This window comes from Pelophylax lessonae (genome assembly GCF_965119305.1).
Source record: "Pelophylax lessonae genome assembly, chromosome: 10".
Taxonomy (NCBI): domain Eukaryota; kingdom Metazoa; phylum Chordata; class Amphibia; order Anura; family Ranidae; genus Pelophylax; species Pelophylax lessonae.
Window position 1 is genome coordinate 20,057,806 of NC_138777.1, and position 19,463 is coordinate 20,077,268.

Below are 19,463 nucleotides of genomic sequence, written 5' to 3' on the forward strand. Positions count from 1 at the left end.
ACATACCCCAAGCGACTTACAGCTGTAATCGCAGCAAAAGGTGGCGCTACAAAGTTTTAATTAAGGGGGCTGAATAATTTTGCATGCCCAATTTTTTTTAGTTTTTTATTTGTTAAAAAGTTTGAAATATCCAATAAATTTTGTTCCACTTCATGATTGTGTCCCACTTGTTGATTCTTCACAAAAAATTACAGTTTTATATCTTTATGTTTGAAGCCTGAAATGTGGCAAAAGGTCGAAAAGTTCAAGGGGGCCGAATACAATGCACTGTAGTTAAGCCTAAAAGAGTATCCCACTCATTCCCTTCTCCCATCCCCTTTATCTACAATAAAACCACAAAACCAAGATCATCAGGGCTTAGAGTGATGGAGGAAAATACTGGACAATACCGGTCATCCAATCCACAGTAGCACGTCTCTTGTTGTCCAGTATTGTCCTCCAGTATTGTCCTCCATTCTGACCTCTTGTGATGTGTGTAACAGAACCGAGACCCCACAATGCGCTTGCGTGCTTCCGTCAGAATACCGCTACCTTCATTCTTGAACATAGATATCAGATATTTTAGCCGTCCCCATACAAAACTAGCCGAGAATAGCTTGTATAAGATCTGGAACATTTATTAAACAAACTCACACCGAATATATACCCCACCAGGTCAGATACCTGATTACATTATCCTATGCAGATGAAATTGTGTACAGAACTATAATTAACATATCTAAGGAACAACCAACACAAACAGTATTCTACTGTCCAACTAACAACTAATAGATGACAGTGATTTAATTAACTTGAGCTAATTAACTAGCACACTTGCTATCATCAAGCTCCTGAAGTACAATACACAGTATTATAAGTGTAAACACATCCCAACAGTAGACAATAGGTGGTGTAAACGGCACAATCAGCAATGTGTGGAAGACAGGTGGTTGAGCTGATGACATTAGCATCTGCCATGAGTCTGACTATGCGGAGCAGTCCCCTATTGGCAATAGGCAGCTAGGCCTTTAACATGGATTCTAGGGCTAGAGTCACAGAGTCTGTGTGTCTTGGAGAGATGTGAACTTGAATCCAAAGTACCATTACTCCAAGGGTCCCCCCAGCATACACCTCACAAAGAGCAGTGTTCCCTCACAAACCAGTAGACAAGAGGCTAGCCTGCCGTCCCCTCCAAAAGCCCCTGTCCTGAGTGAGTTTGTCACAACGTGAATTCAAGATTTAGCACACAAGAACCCTATACGTTTGTTAAGGACTTTAACGGTACCGATGAGTTACAAATTGGTCATACTCTTCTTGAGTAAGGGGCTTCGTCGTATACAGACAGCTGCTAGACTCTGCTCAGCGCCAGGGCTGGACTCCCTTTGCCTGGGAATATCCAATAGTAAGAGATGACAGTCCAGAAATACTGGCAGAAGAGTTGGCATTGTGGCACAGTAACAGTGTGCTTTGCTCACCTGCACCAACACCTGTGGAAGTTGCGGAGGCCCAGGGCGAGAAGGTGGCAGTCACTCCCCAGCAGCAGATCAGGATCCAGGGGAAGAAGGGAGAGGAGGTTGTCGTCCTCCCTCCCCAACATTCAGAGCAGAGTCTAGCAGCCATATGTAGGCGATCTCCAGCTACCCTCTCCTGAACGGCCAGAAACTCCATATCTTCCAGTGCCCAGAACACTTCCGAGATATTCAGGATCTCTTCTCTGTAATCCATAATTTCCTCTAACCACCACTCCAGATTGCCCCCAAAGTTAGCGTCCACTGACAGCTTCCCGTACAACAGTCCCAGGCTGCCGTAGCCAAAGCCTTCTGTTGGGCTGTCATCCGCTATCCAAGGGCATGCTTGGGATACATGCCAGCAGAGGGCTCTTTAGCTCTCTTTCAAACGCATCTCTGCCCAGATCAGCCTGCTTAACTCAGCTATCTGCTCCTTGTGCAGTTTATCTCCCAAAAACAGCACCCGCAATCCATACTGTGACCATCTTTCCTGGATGGAAGGGAGGATTTTTCCCTTATGTCGCTGCTCATGAGCTAGCGTTTACTTCCAGAGTTCCAAGCGGATTGAATCATACCATCCTAGCAGGACTTGCTCTGTTACTGGTCCCCTGTGCTGTATATGCATCTCTCGCAACCTCCTTCCAAGTTCCTCTTTCATGGCGCCTGGTATCTGTACCTCTCCTCTTCTGCTATCTGAACCCTGAATCCCAGAGGAGGTTTGGATGTCCCAGACTGCAGGAAGCCTCCCACAGCTGCCACCAATGTAACAGAACCGCGACCTCACAATGTGCTTGTGTGCTTCTGTCAGAATACTGCTTCCCTTAGTCTTGAACATAGGTTCCAGACCTTATACAAGCTAAGTCTCGGCTAGTTTTGTATGGGGGCAGCTGTAATATTTGATACCTATGTTCAAGATTGAAGGAAGCGGTAATCTGATGGAAGCACACAAGCACATTGTGGGGTCACGGTTTCATTACACTTACCTAAGCCCATCTTTATCCAGCGATGTTGCACGAGAGACTCGGCTCTCCAGGACTCTCTCTTCTGATTGGATGAGACACACAACAGGCGCCATTGGCTCCCGCTACTGTCAATCAAAGTCAGTGAGCCAAAGAGGAGAAAAAGGGGGCTAGAGCTCCTTGTTTGAATGGACACACAGAGCAGCGGCTCAGGGGCACTCGGCAGGAGGGAGGGGCCAGGAGCGCCAGCAAGGGACCCGAGAAGAGGAGGATCTGGGCTGCTCTGTGCAAAACCTCTGTACAGAGCAGGTTAGTATAACATTTTTGGTATTTTTATACAAAAAACAAAAAAAAACCTAGACTTTAGTATCACTTTAGCCGCTTCCCAGCCAGTGTCATTAGTACAGTGACAGTGCATATTTTTAGCATCATGATCATGTATTAATGTCATTGGTTCCCACAAAGTGTCAGTTAGTGTAAGTTAGTATCAGACTGTCGGCCATACTATCACAGTCCTGCTATAAGTCCTTGATCGCCGTCATTACTAGTATAAAAAAAAAAAAATTGATATATACTATATACTATACTAGTATAAAAATGAAAAAAATTCCATAAATATATCCCATAGTTTGCAGGCGCTATAATGTTTGAACAAACCAATTAATATACACTTATTGGGATTTTTTACCAAACATATGTAGCAGAATACAAATTGACCTAAGTTTATAAAGAAATTCGATTTTTTTACATTTTTTTTGGATATGATTTATAGCAGAAAGTAAAAAATATTGCTTGTTTTTCAAACTTTTCAGGTTTATTTTAGTTTATAGCGCAAAAAAAAAAACAAAAAAAAAACAGCGGTGATCAAATAACACCAAAAGAAAACTGCATTTGTGGGAAAAAAATGATATAAATTTAATTTGTGTACAGCATTACATGACCGTGCAATTGTCAATTAACTTAGCACAGTGGCGAAAAGCAAAAAATGGCCTGGTCACAAAGGTGGGTACATTTTCCGGAGGTCAAGTGGTATTAGTTGAACTCCAGCTATGATTTTGATTGCATAGTTACATTAGTCCAGTTTAGACCAATGTAAGTATACATATTCCATGTGAAGAATCGCTCTCAGAGTCGGCTCTACTACAGTGATCACCATGGTCTTCCGGTCCTGGCTGCCATTTACAGAATGCCTTGCATTTTTTTCAATCTATGTTAACTGATTGGATGAGGTGGAGAGACGGGGCAGTGACATTATGACTTCAACCTTGTCCAATCTGAGAATGCCATGTATTCATTGGGAAAAAGAAGAGCAAAGAAGAGAACCCCTAGCGAATGGCAGCTAAGCATGAGATATGCCCTGTGTCCACCATGCAGAAGAGCAGCCACTTGGGACAGAACCTGTAAGACTGTAGTAGTGCCAACTACTACGGTGATTCTCTGTTTCCACAGCGGTCCTACTATTATTCGGCCCCCTTGAACTTCGCGACCTTTTGCTACATTTCAGGCTTCAAACATAAAGATATAAAACTGTAATTTTTTGTGAAGAATCAACAACAAGTGGGACACAATCATGAAGTGGAACGAAATTTATTGGATATTTCAAACTTTGTTAACAAATAAAAAACTGAAAAATTGGGCGTGCAAAATTATTCAGCCCCCTTAAGTTAATACTTTGTAGCGCCACCTTTTGCTGCGATTACAGCTGTAAGTCGCTTGGGGTATGTCTCTATCAGTTTTGCACATCGAGAGACTGAAATATTTGCCCATTCCTCCTTGCAAAACAGCTCGAGCTCAGTGAGGTTGGATGGAGAGCATTTGTGAACAGCAGTTTTCAGTTCTTTCCACAGATTCTCCATTGGATTCAGGTCTGGACTTTGACTTGGCCATTCTAACACTTGGATATGCTTATTTGTGAACCATTCCATTGTAGATTTTGCTTTATGTTTTATATCATTGTCTTGTTGGAAGACAAATCTCCGTCCCAGTCTCAGGTCTTTTGCAGACTCCATCAGGTTTTCTTCCAGAATGGTCCTGTTACCAAAAATATATGAGCGTTAATTTATCTCAGACAATATTTGGGTTAATAATGAGAGTTCTATGACTGAATGAAAACTTTAACACAGCAATTATTTATTTTTATAAGGTTTGCAAAGCCTACTTAATTTACATCAATCCAACTATTGTACATACTACAAAATGTAAAATATTCCTGGTTTAACTAAACAAATACTATGCATAGAGTATAGACTCATATCCACCCACACTATGACCCTTCAAAGAGAATATACAATGTACCTTTATTCCTTCATAATTACCAGTGGTGTGTCCTCCTCACTCTATCTCCCCGAACCTAATATAGCCCCATCTCCCATAGCCTTGTATAGGGCAATACTCATTGGTTCAGCTATTTTGCTTTGTCACTTCCTGTGGGCGTATCTCCTTCAGGATAGGACCATTTCCCCCTCCCATAGTTACGCCTCTTTCTAACCACTCCTTTTCTGTTGGGGGGGGGGGAAATCACTCCTACCTGTGGTGCCCTGGCTCCACAAAGTCTCACTTCCAAGATGTAAACACAGGTTGATACTATCCGTAGGTATTTATATGTAAATAGCAGTTGCTCCCTGGTAGCTCAGGCCTGCATTTTAAATGGACTTATTAAACCGGTTCCTTTAACTGACTGCTAAAGGAAGTCACACAGCTTCATATAATTGACAATCCTCTCTCAACTAAATGTAAAATCCAAAACTCAATATCTTGAAAAATAAATATTTACATCCATCTATTTACAATTATTATAGGAGATTTATGCATAACTCCTCATTCTCACAACACGTTAAGGTAGATTACGCCTAAACTCCATATGGCAACAGTCCTGTATTTGGCTCCATCCATCTTCCCATCAATTTTAACCATCTTCCCTGTCCCTGCTGAAGAAAAGCAGGCCCAAACCATAATGCTGCCCCCACCATGTTTGACAGTGGGGGATGGTGTGTTCAGGGTGATGAGCTGTGTTACTTTTACACCAAACATAACGTTTTGCATTGTTGCCAAAAAATTCGATTTTGGTTTCATTCGACCAGAGCACCTTCTTCCACATGTTTGGTGTCTCCCAGGTGGCTTGTGGCAAACTTTAAACAACACTTTTTATGGATATCTTTAAGAAATGGCTTTCTTCTTGCCACTCTTCTATAAAGGCCAGATTTGTGCAGTATACGACTGATTGTTGTCCTATGGACAGAGTCTCCCACCTCAGCTTTAGATCTCTGCAGTTCATCCAGAGTGACCATGGGCCTCTTGGCTGCATCTCTGATCAGTCTTGTCCTTGTATGAGCTGAAAGTTTAGAGGGACGGCCAGGTCTTCGTAGATTTGCAGTGGTCTGATACTCCTTCCATTTCAATATTATCGCTTGCACAGTGCTCCTTGGGATGTTTAAAGCTTGGGAAATCTTTTTGTATCCAAATCCGGCTTTAAAATTCTCCACAGCAGTATCTCGGACCTGCCTGGTGTGTTCCTTGTTCTTCATGATGCTCTCTGCGCTTTAAACGGACCTCTGAGACTATCACAGTGCAGGTGCATTTATACGGAGACTTGATTACACACAGGTGGATTCTATTTATCCTCATTAGTCATTTTGGTCAACATTGGATCATTCAGAGATCCTCACTGAACTTCTGGAGAGAGTTTGCTGCACTGAAAGTAAAGGGGCTGAATAATTTTGCACGCCCAATTTTTCATTTTTTTATTTGTTAACAAAGTTTGAAATATCCAATAAATTTCATTCCACTTCATGAATGTGTCCCACTTGTTGTTGATTCTTCACAAAAAATTACAGTTTTATATCTTTATGTTTGAAGCCTGAAATGTGGCAAAAGGTCGCAAAGTTCAAGGGGGCCGAATACTTTCGCAAGGCACTATATATAGATAAATATATTTGGTCCGCATGTCAGTTTTTCAGGCGGACCTGATCGGATGCTCCATGTACCTCTATGGATCGGCAGATGTCAGCGGTGACATCCCTGCTGACACCCGCTGCTCTCCGACCCAATGTGGTTTGTGGAATCCAGATTGATGGAAACCCTATTTTCCATCCGTCTGGAGGATCAGATCGGATGAAAACGGACAGGCGGTCCGTTTTCATCCGATCTTCCATAGAGGAAAATGGGGCTCTGACAGCTCCATTTCTCCAAAGTAATCAGAGACTGACCTGTCATCCGCCTGTTTAGCGGGGACCCGCTGACCAAAACAGGGCCTACCGGGAGGAAAGTCAGTGTGAAAGGGACCTTTAGCTGCGGAAAGAGGAACTTGTTTATCGCAGCTAAATGCAGACAATGCATCCCTATGGCCCCATTCACACACTGCGTTTAGCAACGTTTTCATAACATACGGTTTTGTGCATTTAAGAAAAATAAAGTGGACAGCGTCCAGGAGCGAGGTACCGCAGCTATCTGTATATAAACGCAGGAAATCACAGTACAAAGATGTATGTGTTCCATGGTATGGGTATCTCTCCCTGGTACATCATTGTGTTGCTATTGTTGCAACTCAATTCTTTGTGTTATCTATTCCTGCTCTCATTGGAGCACTGTTTGTAAAACCTTTTTCTTGAACTTTAATAAACTATTTTGATGGAAAAATAAGTAAAGAGTTGCCGTACAAAAGGTTAGAACAAAAAACGCAGCTAATAGCAACCGCATGTAAACGCAAGAAATCGCACATAATCACAATGTACAAATGTGAATAATCTTTGAGATGGAATTTCAAAATAACAACCGCCCGTGTGGAAGGGGCCTAAAAGTATGTCTAAACCAAAAACCAAAAATGTAATGTATTGTAGCTTACTAGTCCTTGCTGTGGTGGCTGCATTCATTTTCTTTTCTTAAATTTTTTCCTTTATTTTTTTCTGGTAATCCTGTAAATAACACAAAAAAGGAAGAACCAGAGTAATGGGACTTTAAATGAGGCATTTAAGTAAAGAAGAGGGGAAATTAATTGTATAAAAGATGAATATATATGATACATGTAGTTATAAACAGTTACAAAAATTGTAAAAGGACAACATGTTACACAGTATACAATTTATATTGAAAACATAAATACATAAAAATAGGATCTCACATAGGATCTCTAAACGTAATAATATCAATATAAAATCTGTTGTGTCAATTCATTGGTAACTGGAGTAAAAAGGGATAGGATTAAGCATCTGAGTTATTCGTAGGCTCAACGCGTTTCTTGGACCTCCGTCCATTCATCAGGAGCATTTTGTTGCTATATTGGATGGATAACACACCCCGGTTCTCATGTTCTGAAATCCCTTTTGTTTAAATTTAGGTCATTGGCCATTTTGCACCTGAACATTGTTTTATCTATAATCATATCTTTATTAATTTTCATTTTTGTGAATATGTACTCCCTACAATTTATTAGGAACTACCTATATAATATCCCTTGGAGTGGGCATCTAGTGTAGCATGGGAGGTTCTTTCTTTTTATATAGATTAGGGATGGAGGCTATTTAACCACTTAAGCCCTGGAAGATTTTCCTGACCAGGGGTTTTTTTGCGTTTTTTTACTGCGTGACTTTAACGGACAATTGCGCGGTCGTGCGACGCTGTACCTAAACGAATTTGACGTCTTTTTTTTTACCACAAACAGAGCTTTCTTTTGGTGGTATTTGATCACCTGTGCGATTTTTTGATCATGCGCTATAAACAAAAAAAGAGCGTAAATTTAGCAAAAATAACAATATTTTTCAAATTTTTTATATGAAATTCCCCCCCAAAAAAATTTAAAAATCAAAATTTTTTAACATTTTTGGCCAATTTGTTTTATGATACATTTGTTTGGTAAAAAAAAAATCGCAAAAAGCGTATTTTGATTGGTTTGTGCAAAAGTTATCGCGTTTACTAACAAAGGGAAAGATTTTTGTCATTTTTTTTTTTTTTAACGAGTAATGGCGGTGATCTGCGATTTTTTTTGCGGGACTGCAACATTGCGGCGGACAGATCGGACCCTTGACTGACATTTTTGACACTTTTGGGGGTTACCAGTGACATTACTGCAGTAATCAGTGCTATACATATGCACTGTTACTGTAAAAATGACGCTGGCAGGGAAGGGGTTAACTGTATTGGAGAGGGAGGGGTTAAGTGTGTCCTAGGGGCGTGTTTCTAACTGTGATGGGACATGGCTACTACTGTAAAAACAGAGATCAACGGTCCTACATAGTAGAACCGTCTGATCTCCATTTTTACACAGGGGAGAATGACAGGCGGCTTGTTTACATTAGCCGCCTGCTTTTCTCCCTTCCTGGCGAACGATCGCGAGTGACCGGCGGACATCGGGTCCGCCGGTCACACGCTCTGACTTCTTAGGGAACGAGCCGGGGCGGGCGCGCGCCTCAGTGGGCGCGCGCTTGCCCGCTATTGGCTCACAAGCCGGTGACAGGCTAGTGATGTACCGGTACGTCACTTTGCCTGGCCGGGGCTGACCGCCGCAGTATATGTACTTGCGGCGGTCGGCAAGTGGTTAAGTATATAACATGTGGCAGACCATAATCTGTTCTTTTTGTTCTTGTAAATAACACACTTCCTGTCCCTGGGTGGCTACGCCACTTCCCCACTGTATCTATGGAGGAAGCCATGGTTGTCACTCTAGGCTGCTCTCTTGATATGGACTATAAACATGTCTGTGTCTCTTCATTTCTATTACATAGGGAGGGGGTAATTAATTGGTAGTTTACAGAAGATAGATAAGAAGGAGGAAATTCCCCTGTGCATCTTAAAGGAAGTGATAAGGACATTTCTGATAACAAGAGGTTTTCTCTGTATTTGCTAAAAATATTCTTAGCCTGAAAAAAAAGGAAAACTAAAGCAGCCACTACATCTAAGGACTGTAAGCTGCAATATATGACTTTTTTTGTTTTTGGGTTAAGTTATCCTTTTAACATCTTCAGAATGGAAGTAATTAGAAATCTGCATGTAGCCACAACTATCAATAAAGAAAAAAATATATAAATCTGCATGCAGTCTACAGGGCAAGATTTTATTTTTAAACAAAGCTGCTGATGCTCTTTAATAACTGTATATTTGTTTTTTTTTCTTTTTTCATTAGAGAACCACGTGAATGACGTCTTCTGGAAAGGAACTCGGTCCGTGGCACAGGTGAAAAATGATTCACACATACACATACTACAAGTAAGGAATTTCACATTGTACTGACCCGGACAGTGGGGTGTTGGGATACCTGACATGCACATCCTTGCTCTGGGTCAGTGGCTTACTGCTGCAACTTTAAAGCGGATTTCCGGCCTCGGGGGTCAATTTGAGCTAAAAATACCCCCCGGGACAGTCAAGGCTAGTACTTTCCATAATGGGTAGCCTCTGAACTGTCCCGGGTCACACTTACCTGTAAGAAGAAATACTTACCTTGAAAATGTCTTCTCCAGCGCTGCCATCTCAGGTGTGGGCATCTGAAGCCGCAGCGTCCCTCTTCGTGTCCTCTTCGATGACGTAAGAGTCCCACAATGCACTGCACCGGCCCCGCCCGTCACTTCCGGGGCAAGCGCGGCATCCCTGCACAGCTTCTGGGCATGCCCAGAAGCTGTTTAGCAGTGAATGCCACGCCTGCACCGGAAGTGACGAGCGGGGACGGTGCAGGCGCATTGATTCCTGGGAGCGATGACGTTCAGCTCCCAGGAATCATCGCAAACCGGAAGTGACGGAGCGGGCCGCAGCCGCAGAGGGAGGAAGTGGAAGGAAGGTGAGTATATTTTCTTCAATAATAAGGTAAGTGACCAAAAAAAAAAAAAATCGCCAGTATCCATTTCTTTTTCAGGTTCCCCTTGGCAAGCGGATGGCCCAAAATCGATTTTATCAATTTTGAGGCCGGAACTCCACTTTAAATCTCAAATCTACAAACACTATTACAATGGTTCTGCATACTCACCATCACTTGTTCATTAAATCTGAACTCCAGGCAAACAACTCAATTCCTAGGTATATGACAAATATCTGAGCTCTCTTATCTGCAAGCTGATTTGTAATTGTATTGGGTATTTCCTATGACACAGGCACTCCTACCAGAATGCAAAGCCAAGTTGGGGACTGCAATTTTCTCTTTTGAATTTAAAGGATTAGTCCACCCTAAAACTAAAATCCCTGCATCTATAGACCTCCACAATCTAACACTAACCTATCTCGCCCTGTAAAGAAGAAATAAGTATACATACCTTTTTTGAAGCCGATCCGACCCGATTCCCAGCGATGGAAACTCTGCAGAGGACACAGCTGACAACGGCTGTGAAATGAATGGGAAGTGATGTCACCCATAGACTTACTATGGGGCTTCCGTTGTCGGCTGCATCCTCTGCACCCACCTCCATAGCGAAGCTGTGGCTGACAGCTCAGCGTGGGAGCGAATCAGATTAGCTTCAAAAAAGGTAAGTACATTATACTGATTTTTTCTGTAAGGCCCGTACTCACTTGACGGAAATTACACGAAATTTCCTCCGATTTTTCTCTCTAATGCTCAGTGTTCATTACCGTTTTTAGTTGACAGTGCATAAATGTTCACAAAATGTCTCGTCTGATTTTTTTTTTTGGGACGTTTGTTCCCAGACTTCCGGGTCGTCAGCAACTTCAGATCATGCGCGGTCTTTCGTATACGATTTTTCGCAGACGTACTGCATACACATTAAACGAAAATTGGTAGTCTGGGGACGGACAATAAAAATTTTGGTGTTTGTCCCTCCGTTTTTTTTTCGTTGAAAATGTCGGCATCGGCTGCTGAAAGTTGTGTACACACTAGCCGAAAATAGTACGATTTTACCTTGGATGGGAATTTTCGGCAGATTTTCTACTAGTGTGTACCCCACTTTACAGGGATAGATAGGTTGGTGTTAGATCGTGGAGATCTATAGATGCAGGGATTTTAGTGTCAGGGTGGACTCATCCCTTAAACAATAAAGTTATGTCTACTGTCTGCCCCCCCGCCAGTGACTGGACAATGAAGGAGAAACTACTCACTGATGAGGTCATCACTCTGCTCTTTCTTCCTGTAAGCATGTTCAATATGTTAGCCAATATCTCTTCCCTTACTGAGGATTACAGGAGGCTGCTTTTGGAAAGATTCAGATATGCTCTTTGCAAGTAAAAATAAAGCCTGATCTGGAGCCTGCCCCCACCCAGTGACTGGACAATGGAGGAGAAGCAGCTAATTGATAAGGTCATCACTCTGCTCATTCCTCATGTAAGTTAGTTCAAACTGTTGGCCAATAGCCTTTTCCTCTTTGAGGATTACTGGAGGGTGCTATTGGGACAGATTCAGATATTCATGCTATTTACATGTAAAAATAAAGCTTGGTCCAGGGCCTTCCCCCACCCAGTGACTGGAAAATGGAGGAGAAACTACCCATGATGAGGTCACCACTCTGCTCTTTCTTCCTGTAAGCATGTTCAGTATGTTGGCCAATAACCCTTCCCTCATTGAGGAATACTGGAGGCTGCTATCGGACAGATTTTTTATGATATTTATGCTCTTTACAAGTAAAAGTAAAGCCTGATCTGCCCCCACCTAGTGACTGGAGGAGAAGCAGCTTACCGATGAGGTCATCCCTCTGCTCTTTCCTTCTGTAAGGATGTTCAAAAAGAGAAAGGTAGGCTATATTCAGGGTACCTAATCCATACAATACATCTATTTACAAATGGGAGGGTTTTGTACTTTACTTGTACGAAAGATGGATGACCACATGTTATAATAATATATAAATGTTTATTACAAATCTACAAAAACAATTGTTTTTTTTTTTTTAAATACAATGAAACCATGCTTTCATATTAGTGTGAAACAATACACATAATATATATGAAAGTCGACATGTCTATGCTATATGCTCCAAGAGGTCGACGTGTTTTGCATAATCGCTTCCTCAGGACCTTTGTGTCTTGGCCGCAAAGAAAACAGTCTATTCAAAAGAAAACATTGCATTACAATAGTAAATACATAGGCATATGTCAAAGATTTAGGTGTTATGTTGAGTCTTATAGATCAACTCATGTATTATCCCAGGGCTGTTGCACAAGGATGATGGAGAAAAAGGTCATGCGGACAACACTATATATTGAATATACTTGTGAGATAGTATGATGGGTGTAATGGGCAAGGCCCTGTCTTTAAAAGAAACAAAAAGAATAAGCAGTCACTATCCATTATTATAAGTCAGTATGCAATGGTATCTCCCAACATAAATCACACTTACAAGATAATGGAGCCTCTAATCAGTAAAAGGGGCCAACGGTATAGGAATAATAATTTGTACAACAAAAAGAGCGGACCTAAAATGGCAAAAAAAAAAGTCTAATTAAGCATCCATTACCACTGACAATAGGCAATTCATAATATGGCATTATGGACAATAAAAGCAGGGTTTCCCAATCTATTGCCGCAATATCTTCTATAATTGCCCAAACAGGACTAACCAGACTAAACAATGCATGCCAAGATCCAAACTACTCCTTAGGTATTATCACTGCAATAGAAAAATAGAGAATGATGTAAAACATATGTGAGAAGACCCTAAATTACATCAAGAGATAGCTACCTGTGCCCCATTCCAAATGACCTTTTACTCCTGGTTCCTAGCCTTAATCCATCCATCAGTGACAGTAAACAATTGGAACCTCCTCAGTTATATAGCCCATAATGGCGCCAAAGCCTATGACATGATTATCCTGCGTGGGCGCCGTCAGGATGTCCATAAAACAAACCACTTGAATCGCCATAACATTCGTCCCCAACAGCACATCCGCCCCAGTGCAACCCCTTCCGCCATCGGCAGGAAGCCCTGGCACACAACCTCCCAATGGAGGCCAAACCTTAACTTCCCTTGGACGCTGCCGGCTTGCGCTGCGCAGAGAGGAATTTATTGCGCATACCTCATGCATGAGCAATGGAGTAAGCACACAGGGATACGAGACTAACAGAACTCCAACAACAATGATAGACCATCGGACCACATCAGTACCCCCGCGCCAACCTACAAATAGGCGCTGATCCGTTCTAGGTGCCAAATAGCTCTTCAACCTCTTAAAACTCCTAAAATAATAAGTAATAAATGGGCCCCTAAGTTATGACAAAAAGCATTAACAATAACCCATCAGGTATAGGGAAAGTTCCCATATCACCACCACCTCAACTCTGCCACCTTGGGAGAGTGGGGGATGGAAATTCATGCCCCAATACTCAGATTAAAGATTAACATTAAAGAATAAAGAATTAAAGATTACCCATCCTGTAAGCATGGTAGAACTGTTTGGCCGGTAGCCCTTCCCTTACTGAGGAGACTGCTATCGGGACAGATTCAGATATTTATGAACTTTGCAAAAAATCTTTGTAAAAATAAATTTAGTGAGTTTTAAATAAATATAAAGTGAGTTTATTCTGCCTGGAGTTCAGCTTTAACGATTAACTTAGATTTTACTTATTAAACAGACAGGTAAGTGACAGTTTTGTAAGCTATGGGCTCTACTTATAGGAGATAGAAATGGATGATTTGTCTGTTGGCGACAATGTGCTGAGGGGTATATTATCATATGTATAAGGAGTTGTGTGCACAAGGATTTGTGTGTTTTTTTCTCATAAAAGTCAATGTGAATGCAAAAGCAGCTTGATGCATCTCAGAAGCAACTTGAAGCAGCTCAGAACCAGCCTAGAAGCAGCCGGAGCAACAAACATGCATCCTCAAGAAATGCATAAAGCTGATCGTAAGCAAGTCAAAAGCAGATCTAAGGAACTCAAACACAAAGACAACATTATAGTAGACCTAATTTTTCCTGCTTCTATGTCTGAAGCCCATGTATATATGTCCTTAAAGCCATTATGTAATTGAGTAAAATAAAGGTAAAAAAGAAGGACCTTTAAAAGAAAATGATATATACTCACCTAGCCTGCTGCCTGTTCCTCTGATCTGTTCAAAAGCCAACTGAACAATCTTCACATTCAACATTTCTGGGATTGTTGGATGCCTACGTCTCACCGCCATGCACTGTGGATCCTTCCGCTGACCACTAAATCCTTAATATGTCCAGCAATGATGTAGGGGGCGTTAGTAGGGACAAAAAAAAAAACACTGGGTTGGACCTAACATCCTACACACTCAGATGTCTGTTAGATTTGAAGAGGCTATTGATTCACAAGAGAACAAGGATCAGACAAGGTTGGGTGGCTTTGTTGACTTTCAATGGTGGCTTTTGACATCTCAAGAGACAGTAGCCTACATCTGCATTTTGGCATGCCTAGATAGCAAATATTGGTTTTTGCAGAATTCATTTTATTTACAAAAGTGACAGATGTTAAAAGATTTGACTGTTGAAAACTTAAAATTCACCTTCTTGAACTAGACAAATCCAAAAATGTCCAGTGATTTCCAAATACAAATCCACTGTGCCTTTTCACCTCAATCCAAGTTCCCTGCACTCTCATTAGGAAATTGCAAAAGACTTTCTCAGAACTTTTATTCCCCATCTGCAACATTTTCCAGTAAAATTTAGAAATGCTAGAATTGTTTTCGTAAAGGCGAGCAAATGTTTAAAAGTTGTTACTGACATCCAGGGTGGTGAATGCCCCAGGATTCACTAAACGTTTATAAAGATGCCCCATAGTCAACTTGGAGATCAAGGGTCAACTGGCCCAACCAAAAGTGATATTTCAGTTGTGGGTAGAGTCTGCTGGATTGCTTTATCCACTGGGTTCTTATAGTTCTTGGGGACTCCGGCAACACGATCACTGAGCCATCATTTTCATCTCAGTTCCTGTCCATATTGGAATCTAATTTTCCCTACTAAAATGAATTTAAAGTCCATAAGGAATTGTGGAATTGTTTTGTAGCTTCTAAAGCAGGTTCACAGAACTGAGAATTTAGGAGGAAACATATCACTACCTTAACCTCTATGATAAATGAGAAGCCATTAGGTCATCCATTCTCAGCTGGGGTTCTGTGGAACCCTGGGATTCATCCAGAGGTTGCTAGTGATTCCTTACACTGTGGCTGATGGACTTCCTATTTGATGTGGCTGCACAGTTCTGGGGCCAATAACTACTTGGTAGAGTCAGCAGCATGGCACCAATTGTCTTTTTTGTTGTCTGTAAGGGAGGCATTCTTCCCAATGACCACCAAATTAAGGTGCATTTTTCCACTGACCACCAAAGTAAGGTGTCATCTTCCCACTGGTCACACAATGTAAGAAACTTTTTTCCCAAGGACCATGAAAGGAGCATTCCTCCTACTGATCACCACTATAAGGGACTTTCTTCCCACTGGCCACCAATGTAAGGGACTTTCTTCCCACTGGCCACCAATGTACGGGACATTCTTCCCACTGGCCACCAATGTACGGGACATTCTTCCCACTGGCCACCAATGTAAGGGGCATTCTTCCCACTGGCCACCAATGTGAGGGGCATTCTTCCCACTGACCACCAATGTAAGGGACTTTCTTCCCACTGGCCACCAATGTAAGGGACATTCTTCCCACTGGCCACCAATGTAAGGGGCATTCTTCCCACTGACCACCAATGTGAGGGGCATTCTTCCCACTGATCCCTAATGGATTGTTTGTAGTAGGGTTCCCTGAAACCTGAAAGTTATTTCAAAGGTTCCTATGGATTAAAAAGATTGTGAAAGGCTGCATTAGGTGATTAAAGTCTTCGGCATCTTCCAAAAACTGAAGTTTTGTTCATATATTTTATATACATTACACATATACAAAATTGATTCATTAACTGGCATAGTAAATACAAGGTGGTACAAGGCATGCACAATATTATCAAACATATACAGCAAAAGGTTAACATTATAGCAGTGTTGCCAACCTCCCTCAGAATTTTTTACTGACAAAACACGAAAAATGTACTGACGAAGCACATTTTTTACTGGCAACCTAAAAAAATAACAGAAGTATTAAAAACGAATATTCTAAAGGAGGCCCCCACCTCCCCTCCCCTTGGAGAAGATGGCGGGAAAAAGAGGGGATTTTAAAGTGCCCAACAGGTTGTGTAATAATTAATGATATAATAATTCACAAATTAATAAAAACATAATCAATTTATTAATAAATCAAATGTTAAAAATCCTCTAGATAAGACAATAAAGCAATAGCATTGTCACAAACATGTAAATAATCAACCCGACTTAACAGTTTAGGCAGGTTTCAATTCAAGTGCAAAAGGATCTGGATCAACGTGTTTCGTCCAATTTTTGGGCTTCTATTAAAAACTAAGACAATCAATTTTTAAACAGTAGAAACACAATATGGAAACAGTGGCAATACACAAAACAAGTAATTTGCCTGGTATAGTCAACACAGCATGACAAATTTTCAGCCTCTGATATTTACAGTCAGTTGAAAAAATTACAAATTTTTTATAGACTGTCCGTAAATTTACTGACGGTTGCCAACCCAGAAACATATGCTCTATTCATTAACCTGTAACACATACTGTACATTACTTGCCAAAATGATCATTATTTTTATCAAAGAGATTGTTATTTTTGGCTGTCCTTGCTAGCAGCCCACAATACCATTCTTAGGAAGTGGATTTCTCAAGATTCGCCGAACCTATCTTAAGTTATCAACTTTCTACACTCCAACCACACCTATGAACGAATGTTGGCTATGAATTGGATATGCTGCAGCAAGTTTGATAAGAACTGGTCAACTTGGGTAGACAAATATGCTACTATAAACTGACCCATAGTCTGGTTATACTTATACTGTACATGGTACTACTGTATGATTTCTACATTTTCTCCATATTGTGTACCATTTATGTTACATTTGTTAATCTTTCAAAAAAAAATTATTTAATGGAAAAATAATGATCGCTTAGCAAATAACCATGGATATAGCTTAGGGAACTGAGCCTTGGGTTTATATGTTTTGGTATGTGTGAACATTACCAATGAGCCCAAAGTGGACACGCATCACATCTAAAGTTTGCTCTCTTGTTTTATGTTTAATGAACCTTAAATAAAGTCATAAAATAAAAGTTATTTGTTATTTCTTATATTCAGTTGTGTTACATTTATTAAACATGTTTGCTTGTGTTGTATTAACAATCCATTGTCTTTTTGGATCTTGACATTAAAAATAAAAAAAATTACATTTTAGAAGCTGTTTATGTCTTTTTTCATATTATGTCTTAACTAATAAAGGAAAACTGTTGCTATTTTTATTAAAAAAGAATAGCGCGCAAATGCAAAAGAAATTACTACCAAATCTCAAGAGTCCATAAATAAAAATGGGGGTTTGGTCCCACCATATGGCCATATCGTGCTCAAGCCCACTACTGCGTCAAAGTACCCCATTATCAGTGGGTCCTACACTATCCATGAAAAAGAGATGAATCCAGCCCTTGTAACCCTTGGAGACAACACTCCTTGCTGGGAAAAATGTGCAAATGCACTACAGGGGACTCCTCCTATATCCATTTGATGGTGGACACTGATTGAGTACAGGTGTATGTGGGGGGTGGGGAGGGCTGCTCAACCTCGATAGTCTGGTCAGACCGAATACATAATAAAAAGGCAAAAAATTTGGGGGAGCATACCCATGTATTTCCAAAGCTGCTGCAGCTATGAACCTATTTTTGCTGTGCCCTATTTTTATGGCTATCCAATATTCACTATATTGTCAAAAGTATTGGGACACCTATCTTTACATGCACATGAACTTTAATGGCATCCCAGTCTTAGTCCGTAGGGTTCAATATTGAGTTGGCTCACCCTTTGCAACTATAACAGCTTCAACTCTTCTGGGAAGGCTGTCCACAAGGTTTAGGAGTGTGTTTTTGGAATTGTCTGACCATTCTTCCAGAAGCGCATCTGGCTCACAGTCTCTGCTCTAATTCATCCCCAAGGTGTTTTATCGGGTTGAGGTCAGGACTCTGTGCAGGCCAGTCAAGTTCCTCCACCCCAAACTCGCTCATCCATGTCTTTATGGACCTTGCTTTGTGCACTGGTGTGCAGTAATGTTGGAACAGGAAGGGGCCATCCCCAAACTGTTCCCACAAAGTTGGGAGCATGAAATTGTCCAAAATGTCTTGGTATGCTGACGCCTTAAGAGTTCCCTTCACTGGAACTAAGGGGCCAAGCCCAACTGCTGAAAAACAAACCCACACCATAATCCCCCTTCCACCAAATGATTTGAACCAATGCACAAAGCAAGGTCCATAAAGACATGGATGAACGAGTTTGGGGTGGAGGAATTTGACTGGCCTGCACAGAGTCTTGACCTCAACCCAACAGAACACCTTTGGGATGATTGAAAGCGGAGACTGCGAGCCAGGCCTTCTTTTCAACATCAGTGTCTGACCTCACAAATACACTTCTGGAAGAATGGTCAAACATTCCCATAGACACACTCCTAAACCTTGTGGACAGCCTTCCCAGAAGAGTTGAAGCTGTTATAGCTGCAAATGGTGGACCAACTCAATTTTGAACCCTACTTACGAAGACTCGCATGCCATTAAAGTTCATGTGCGGGTAAAGGCAGGCGTCCCAATACTTTTGACAATATAGTGAATATGATTATAAATGGTGAAACTCTGTCCCCTCTGCAAAGGACATAGAGCTAAGCCACCCTTGTGAAAGAAGTTGTTTTATACTTACCTTTCTGGTGGGTTGTCTGTTAAAACGACTCTATTTTGAAAAGCTCTGGGTACTGCTGCAGTGCACATCTGGATATGTGGAATCACCATGTCCATTGCTGGTGCTGTTGTTCTTCCCTCCAACCCTTGTAGGGACGTAGCGGCTGCTAGGAAGAACCACATCATCCAGCACAGGACATACTATCCCACACACTTGGAAGTGTTGAATAGCAGCGGTGCTCAGCATTCCTCAGCAGAGGACTTTCAACACTGCCCACCAAAAAATTTAATTATAAAACTTTTTCTTTTACAGGGTAAGTTTGGTAGCACGAAGAGAGCACCAGATGAGTGGTTTGGAGTCCAGTTCAATTC

General features: G+C 41.3%; 2 long non-coding RNA genes across 2 annotated transcripts in view; one reads left to right on the forward strand and one right to left on the reverse strand.

Annotated features, from left to right (window-relative positions):
- LOC309565143 overlaps positions 1-14,201 on the forward strand; it is a 32,535-nt gene extending 18,334 nt beyond the window's left edge. Inside the window, exons 2-3 of the long non-coding RNA XR_014225788.1 lie at positions 9,563-9,610; positions 14,091-14,201. This is a non-coding gene — a long non-coding RNA (uncharacterized lncRNA). The remainder of the gene's footprint in view (positions 1-9,562; positions 9,611-14,090) is intronic.
- Positions 11,438-14,540, reverse strand: LOC309565141. The gene is made up of 3 exons (XR_014225786.1): positions 14,240-14,540; positions 13,756-14,203; positions 11,438-11,711 (listed from the first exon to the last, which is right to left on the reverse strand). It is a non-coding gene; the product is annotated as an uncharacterized lncRNA (long non-coding RNA).
- Between the last annotated feature and the right edge of the window lie 4,923 nt (positions 14,541-19,463).